Raw genomic sequence first — 8,337 nt, 5'->3', positions numbered from 1 at the left:
AACGCTATAAAAAATTTTCACTAATCAAAAATTAGATCAGAGGCCCAAGGTCAAAACAGATAAATGCAGTGATGTGTTAGTGGAAGCCAGGTAAAACATTAATTGATTGATTACAATGTTAGAAATCAAAAAAGATTACGGAGGTGATCATTGCGCATAGGGTATAATAGTAATGAATGGGGTGTGCTGCATCTATAAAGAAGGGTGTCCTCCCTTCTAGCTAAGTTCAAAAGCTATTGGTAATAAATTTACTCAAAAAAACCCTATTTCGTATTTACCGAAGTGAACATATGTCCAGATGGTATAGAATGATTAGTGCGAGTGTAAACACTTCTGCTACCTGTGACTTGAAGTACAGTAAAGGATAGACTATGATGTTATAGTAAATAAATCAAATTTATGTAATCAAATTTAGAAACATGTAAAACATGGCACATCAAACAGTAAAGGTCAGAATACTGTAGTTCAAATTAGGGGCACCCGAGACTTAAAATGGGCTTATACATAATATGCATTTGCTCATTCTTTAGGCAAAGAAAAGGAAGAAATAAAATAAAAGCCACTAGGTGCTGCAAATGTAGAAAAAATAAGCAAATAAGTCTGTAAACCATGCCAATATATAACATGGTGATATAACAATGGTTAAATGAATCTCCAGAGTGGAGTGGTGTCCCCCTATTCACCCTTGGTAATGATCTGAGTCCTTATGTTGCCATGGTGTGTGGTCCATTTCCCAGGTTGGTCACAGGTCGGGAATGAGGGGGCCATGGGGAGGGGTTGAGAAGCAGGGACTCCAGACCAGGACACAGACTCTGGCTGCAACTACTGCAGCTGCATCCTCTCTAGGCACCCCTCTTGGTCAGTGACTAATGACTGGCCAACGCTGTGCCCTCTGCCTTGGGAGGGAATCAGTATGTAATACCGCTGGCCGGCGGTTGAAATCCCGACAGCGGAGGCCAAGCAGGGATGAAGTTCCCGAAGCTAAAAAGGTAAGTATAACAAACCCTATTCTTCCCCCTAACCCTAATCCACCTTTAATGGTGCTTAACCCTACCCTCCCCCTAGTGCCTAAACGTAACCCTCCCTAAATGCCTAAACCTAACCCCCCTTCCCTGCAGCCTAAAACTAAGTCTCCTGAGCACTGCCTAACCCTATACTTCCCCCAGGGGATGCCTAACCCTAACTCCCCTTCCACTAGCCTAACCCTAACCCTCCCAGGGAGGTGACTAACCCTAAGTCCCCCCTGGGAGCCCATTACCTAACCCTACCCCATGTGGCTGTCTGCACCCGGCACTCGGCTTACCTTCGATTGGTATGCCGGCTATCAGGCTCCCTGGAGTAGGTATAATGACAGGCATCAGGATTTCAACTCCTGTCATTAATACCTTGCTGGGTTTTGACAGTCTGGAAGCTGGCAGTTGGCATTGTGACCATCGGCTTCTTGACTGCAGCCCCTTGGGAGGGAGGGTCTCTGGTTTTGATGAATGGGTCTCTGCTGGTTTGCCCCCTTCAGTGCGAGATTAACCTGCCATTTGCCTGCTCATATCAGCTGCTTCATCCTCTTTCTCCCACCACTGACTTGTCCTCTGTTGTGCTTATAGAGGATCACAGGCTGGGTCCCGCATATGTGAGCCTCTGTTTTATTTCTGGGTCAGACGTGACCACTGCTGGCAGGGATAATTTGGGGATAGTTCTGTGTAATCCAGTGGAGAATAATGATGATAAATGTGGGCACTTACAATGCATTTCAACCTACTTAGAGTTTTCTTCAGGGAAAAAATGGTATGCAGAAAGCTTGTTAAGGAAGGGGTGTATACATTTCATAGTCCCAACTCTTGCCTGATTGGTTCTAGTCCCAATGATTTGATTGGAAGAACAATTCTTGTAAAACCCATGTAAATGGCCCCAGTGGTAAGAAAATCATCTGTATGGATGGAGTTGTATTATATATTGTATTGCAGTGGATGTGGTCAAACTAGAGACTGTTCAAGTTGAAACCAAATTTAGTGGTTTAGTCCATAATAATAGTTAATACTGGAGATAAAACAAAGCACTGAAAATATTCATAGTCTGAGAATAAAATTTAGAATGGATATGTTGTCCATCAAAGAATTAATAATTAGTAAAACGATATGCCATATATGTGATAAAATGGAAGATATAATCAAAAGAATGACAAATAAACAATAACCTCGAAGAACGAAATACCAAATTTGTAGTTTTTGGCGCAAACCTAGGATAGAGGGGAGGATTAAAAGAAGGAAGGACAATGGTCCACTGTTATAAAAAAGAAAAATATTTAGATTTTCTTTCCTTTTAAAAAGGGGATTGACCCTCTATACAATGTACTTCTAGATGGATTTCAATCAATAAATTAGCATATATATATATATATATATATATGACTTCACATCTAACATCCATTAAAAATATAGCTGTCAATTCATATTGGTATAAAAAACATTTCTAAACATAAATGTAAACCTGGAAATGGTACTGGGTTCCTTGCTCACTGGATAATAAGGGTAACAGTGTTTGCTGCAGGTAAGGTAGAGGTGCCTAACCTCTTGGTTAATAATATGGAGCAAGGTTTGTACCGTGCTATACTCCTATATGTGGTGTATGTACATCAGTCTAATAAAGACTTAGATGGAATATAAGTGAAAATCTATTTATTGGTTAAACACACTGTTAACCACAGAATTGTATCGCATATATGTAAAAGAAGTAATACACATGATTTGATAAGAGACTGTTGAAGTTAAAGTACAATATTACAATCCTGTAGAATATGCACATATTGATGAGGTTGTACACAATAAACAAGGATATATATAAATGAACACTGTTAAGCACAAAAAAGAAAATGAATCACAGTTTGTAGGTAGATGCACACACTGAAATGGACAGAGTGCTTATGAATGGGGATACTATATAGATCAATTGTTCATATAGTCATGTAGGAGAGCGGCATCCCACTTAACCTGATAGGTCCGTTCTGTACAATGCTGGGTACTGGAGGGGTGATGCTGATAAGTTGAAGGTTGGTAGCCCCGACCAATGGTGGAGGGGGAGCGGGAGAGGGGGGTTTTGCTGGATGACAACACTTGTTACCTGTAGACTTGTGTTAATGGAGCTTGCGAGGTGGAGTACTGTAATTGCCGGGATGTGCTGGCTTCCCTTGCTAGAGATGCTATTCAAAAGCTTAGCCTGGTGTGGCTAGACCATTGAGGTTGGACAGCTCTTGCCTGGGTGCCTGCTGGTTGGATTGGAGCAGCGCGGCATCGCCTGTTGTGGGCTGAGTCACAATGCTTTCTCTCCTTCCTCCCAATGGTGGATCTGTGTGGCAGTATATGACTGCTGCCTGCAGTGCAGCAGTCTCCTCACTCGCTTTCGGTAGGTGTCCGGTGGCTGCGGTCACGTGACTCAGACTGGATGATCACATGACACAGGGGTGTTGGCAGTCAGAGGTGTGGTGTTGTCATAGGGTCTGCTTCAATGCTCTGTGTAAACCAATGCATTTCAGGCTTGCGGCCTTCCTCTGGGGTAGTGTATAGGTTTGTGAGGTTGATTTGCTGGGTTTAAATTCACCTGATGGGTCCTTCCTCTGTTTCCAATTGGAGGTGTACATAATGGGAAGTTTCTGGATTGGCTGGGTGTTCAGTCAATCATCTGTGCGGGATTCCTAAGCTTTCTTAGTCAGAATGTCTCTGACTAAGTCCGGTGGCCATTTTGTAGGAGTTTATATCCATAGATGACTGTCCAGTGTTCATCCCGTCAGGGGTTAATCAACCATTTTGGTGTGGTTTGCAATACTGCACCATCCTACCAATCGGTCCATTATAATCTATAATAATTGATCACCGTGGTAATTTCAGTTGATGTTAACATACATAATGAAAAATACAAATCAAAAAGATAAATAAAAAGATAGTAATTGTACAATTTCACATTGGTTCCATCTTATTACTATGTAAGGTGTCCTGTGTCGTAATGACATTGAAAAGGGTCTACTTGCATACAATTTATCTAATTTCATTATCCATATTTAGACCTTTTGGGGCTGTGTCTAATTGAATGATGCATCTTAGCTCTTCTTTATTTATAAGCTTGGTATAGTCACCTCCCCTCCATCTCTGTTTGACTTCCTTTATTCCGAAGAATTGCAATAATTTGGGGTTCCAGCTGTGGTGTTTTTTGAAATGTGATGAGAGTGGATGGTCTTCTGTTCCCTTCTGTATATTGCATATATGTTCACATATTTGTGTATTGAGTGGTCTGATTGTCCTGCCCACATATAACTTAGGGCAGGGGCATTGTAATACATACACCACCCCTTTTGTGTGACATGTTATTTGATCTTTGATTTTAAAAGTTACTTGGTTAGTAGGGAAGGTGATAGAATGTGTAGGTCTGGTGCTTCTTTGACCTGTGGTTTCACATGCCTTGCATATTCCACAGTTGAAGAAACCTCCTGTTTGCATGGTGTCTGTCTTCAGTGTAGTTTGTCTTTTTGTATTTGGAGGGACATGGTTGTTCACTAGTTTCCTTTTAATGTCTGGTGCTTTGCGTAAGATTACTGTTGGTTTAGGTGGTAGGACTTCTGCTAGCGAGTCATCCTGGAGAAGGACATGCCAATGTTTTTGGATAATTCATTTGATTTGATTCGCTTGTTGATTATATTGGGTTATGAAGCTGATTGGTTGTATTGTAGGAGTGGTTCTCTTGCCTCTTCTCTAACTGTGATTTTGGCATTTTCTACTTGTTCACTGTTATATTTCTTTGCAATGAATCGTGTTTGTAAATTGTCTCCTTGCTTGTCGAAATCGCTCAATTTGGAGCAATTGCATCTTAATCTTGTTCCGTAGCCAGTTTGGGTGGCGTCCACTCATAGCTAGGATAAAACTGTTGGTCTCTACTGTTTCGTGGAATGTGTTGGTATGGATCTGGCAATCTTCAATAAAAATGTTCAGGTCCAGGAATTCAACCTTGGTTTTGCTATATTGTGAGGTGAATTTGAGATTGTTTGGGTCCATGTTGATGTATGAAAGGATTTGTATGAGTGATTCTTCATTTCCATTCCAGATGAAGAATATGTCATCTATAAATCTTGCCCAGATGACGAGGTTTGCTTAGAGGATGATAAATGTAAACCTGCAGATCTGCAGTAAAGAAAGTGCTTTCACCAGATCAGTGTGTTTAAATAGTCCAGAGACCTGCTAATCCTGCCTGAACAGCTCTGTTTTAAATTGTCAAATAATGTAAATGTCAATTTCTAAAGCCTGTTAAACTTCAACTGTGGTCATTGCAAATGGACAAGCAATAGACCTAACTAGGAAAGCTGTCAATCAAGCCTTGCTGCAGTAATCCACTGTATAGTGTAAACGGTATGTTTCCTCTCCTGGTGTACTTTGTTTGTGGCACTTACCCTGATGTAATGGGTCTCAGCTGGTTTCTCCCGCACCAGTCCCCTTTACCCATCTCTCATGGCCCAGTCTATAAGTAACATACTGCTACTGAGGCAAGAGATCATTGGCTGGATGGATGATGTCTGCTACTTCTTCCTGGCTGCTGGACCATATACTGGAATGCACAGCCATGACTTCTGGTTACATGTGTGCTGACTTCCGGTTCCCGGGACAACAAAATACTAATTTGTAAGGTTCCTCCAATGCATTTCTCCCCCTTGGGGCCTCTATTTGAATACATGTGAGCAGATAGTTTGATATATTTTTAACCATCAAGGGTTATGCCATTTGTCTGAAGATTTACATATGCCCTTAATAGTTTAAAAGTAATTGCCTAGCATAATAGATATAACAATGACTGGTACCCATGCATGACATAAAGTTGCATAACTGGGCACAATAAGATATGATATACAAATGAGAAGGAGTCATAAGGACTTGAAACTTAATAGCAGACAATGGAGTTTATCTTGTTGTCTAGATTGAGACCCTTAGGGGATAGAGTGACCATTGTAATCATGTGTAGCTCCTCCTTATTGATGTGTTTAACATAATCTCCTCCCCTCCAGTTGTGTTTGAGTGGTGGAATTCTTTAAAGTGTGCTGAAATTGGATGTTTTTAAAATCCCTTCCTTATATTTTGTAGATGCTCATTGATCCTCAATTCAAGTGGGTGAATGGTCCTCCCTATATATTGTTTTTGACAAGGACATTGAAGTAAATATATTACACCCTTGCTGTGGCATGTTAGGTTCTCCCTTATTTTGAAAACTGTATTGTTGACAGTGGAGTGTATCAGTTTCCTAGGTCTAGTACTCCTTTTCTTTCATTATGGTGTATGCTTGGCAGGTGCCACAGTAGAAAAACCCTCCCTCTTTCCCTCTGGTTCTGCCCACAGACTTTGGTAAAAGTGTTCTGTGTGCATTCCGTTGGTGATATATGGTTCTTTATGAGTTTGGTTCTTAGGTCTGGTGGATTGCAGAAGACTACCTTGGGTTTAGGTAGCAGGACAGTACTAAGTGTCTAATCACAGAGGTGGATGAGCCAATGTTTATAGATTATTCCTTTAATCTGTTTAGTTTGACTGTTTTATTGGGTATTGAAATAGATGTCATTGGTATCATCTGAGCTTTGGGTTCATGCTTTGTACTCCAGTAGGGGACATCTATCTGTTTCTTTAATTGTTTAGATCTAAAAATTCCACACTAGTCTTGCTGTACTTGGTGGAAAACAGCAGGTTGTAATCATTACTGATAATGTACTGGATGAAATGCTTGAGGGAGTCCTCGCCCCCTCTCCAGATGAACAATATGTCATCTATGTAGCATGTCCAGATGACGAGGTTTGCGAAAAGTCATGGTCAGACCAAATTAATTGGTCTTCTCAGTAACTCATGAACAAGTTCACATAACATATTGAAAACACTATTACAAAACAAACATTCAAAATCCCAATGAGATTGAGTGATTGATTAGAGTACTAATATAACTAAAAAATAAATCAAATTAGAGACATGGAATAATCTATTAATAAGCATCCAATATCCCAAATGAGAGCTGAAACCGAATCCAAATAGCAAATCATAGGCATCAGGATTTAAAGCAGAGTTGCAGTCTAGTTGAAGTCAATAATTTTTAATTATATAATTATATGATTTGACAATACTGCTCTGTACCTTCCAAGAAGCAGCAGGAAACAGGGCCTATAAGCCTGGATGAAAAGCTGTTGAAGTATGGCATTGCAAGATGCAAAAGAACATGAATGCCCCAGTAAAGAACAGTATAATAAACTGCATGTCAAATACACACAATCTTGGCAAAGCCCATAATGAAAAGTGGTGCACGATGGATTTGTTCTTGGGAGCTCCCACCCACTCCTATGTTTTAAATTAAAAGAACATGCACAGTTTAACAAATCAAGCACTTTAGTGACAGGGACTGCCATTATTATAGCTTAAGTGCTTGGTTTGTTTGGGCCCCCACAAAACAAGCTACCAATGGGCTTAAAGAAGCTAACGTTAACAGTGTTGTACATCTTCATCGCAGTTGGAAGACATCATTATCATCCTCACCCTCATTAGTGTTAATATTATCATCACAAAATATTTGCTGATCCCCCACTGGAATCTACAATTACAGAAGCCTCTGTACTTTGTTGTAATTGGCAGCAAATGTCTTCCTCATAGGATTTAAAGTTAGTTTTAATGAACATCAGTTTTTCCACATTTTCAGTCTCCTACACTGATAACTCACAAAGTTCCTGGCTGTGCTAAACACTCTTTCTGAGTACACACTGGAGGGTGGGCATCTTAAGTAAATCAAAGCTAATTTGTACAAGGGGCTCCAAATTGCCTTTTTCCCCAGAGACTGACCAGATTCCATAATGTGTTTCATTCTGGTGTGCTGAGTTGACTTATGCTCTTCAACAGTGGTTCTCTTGGAAACTATCAGTTTTTACCTGGCAGCAGCATTAGCAGGAGAAACTGAAGCAGGAGATGTTGTCATGCCATGTGCCACTTGAGCTGACAACTTTCTTGCAAGGAGATCTTTGCATCTATTAAGATCTGTGTCAGTTGGAAAGAAAGACATTATATATGACTAAAACCTTGGATCAAGCAGGGTTGCTAAAACATAGTGATCCAATTGCAAGATGTTGCAAAACACTGTAGTCCTGGTGAAGCAAATAAAGAACTTGATCTACAAGTCCAAAATACTTAGCAGAATTGCTTCTTTTAATCTCCTCCTTCAACTTCTGTAGCTGCTTTACAGTAGTTTAAGTAAGGGAATCACCTGACTGGTAGTGTCTGAATTCACTTCATTGGTTACTATTTCAAATGATTTCAAAAGCTTGCATAAAACAGAGATTATGCT

Source organism: Taudactylus pleione, unplaced genomic scaffold (assembly GCF_031769625.1).
Source record: "Taudactylus pleione unplaced genomic scaffold, aTauple2 ptg000149l, whole genome shotgun sequence".
Classification (NCBI taxonomy): domain Eukaryota; kingdom Metazoa; phylum Chordata; class Amphibia; order Anura; family Myobatrachidae; genus Taudactylus; species Taudactylus pleione.
This window is presented reverse-complemented; position numbering follows the sequence as displayed.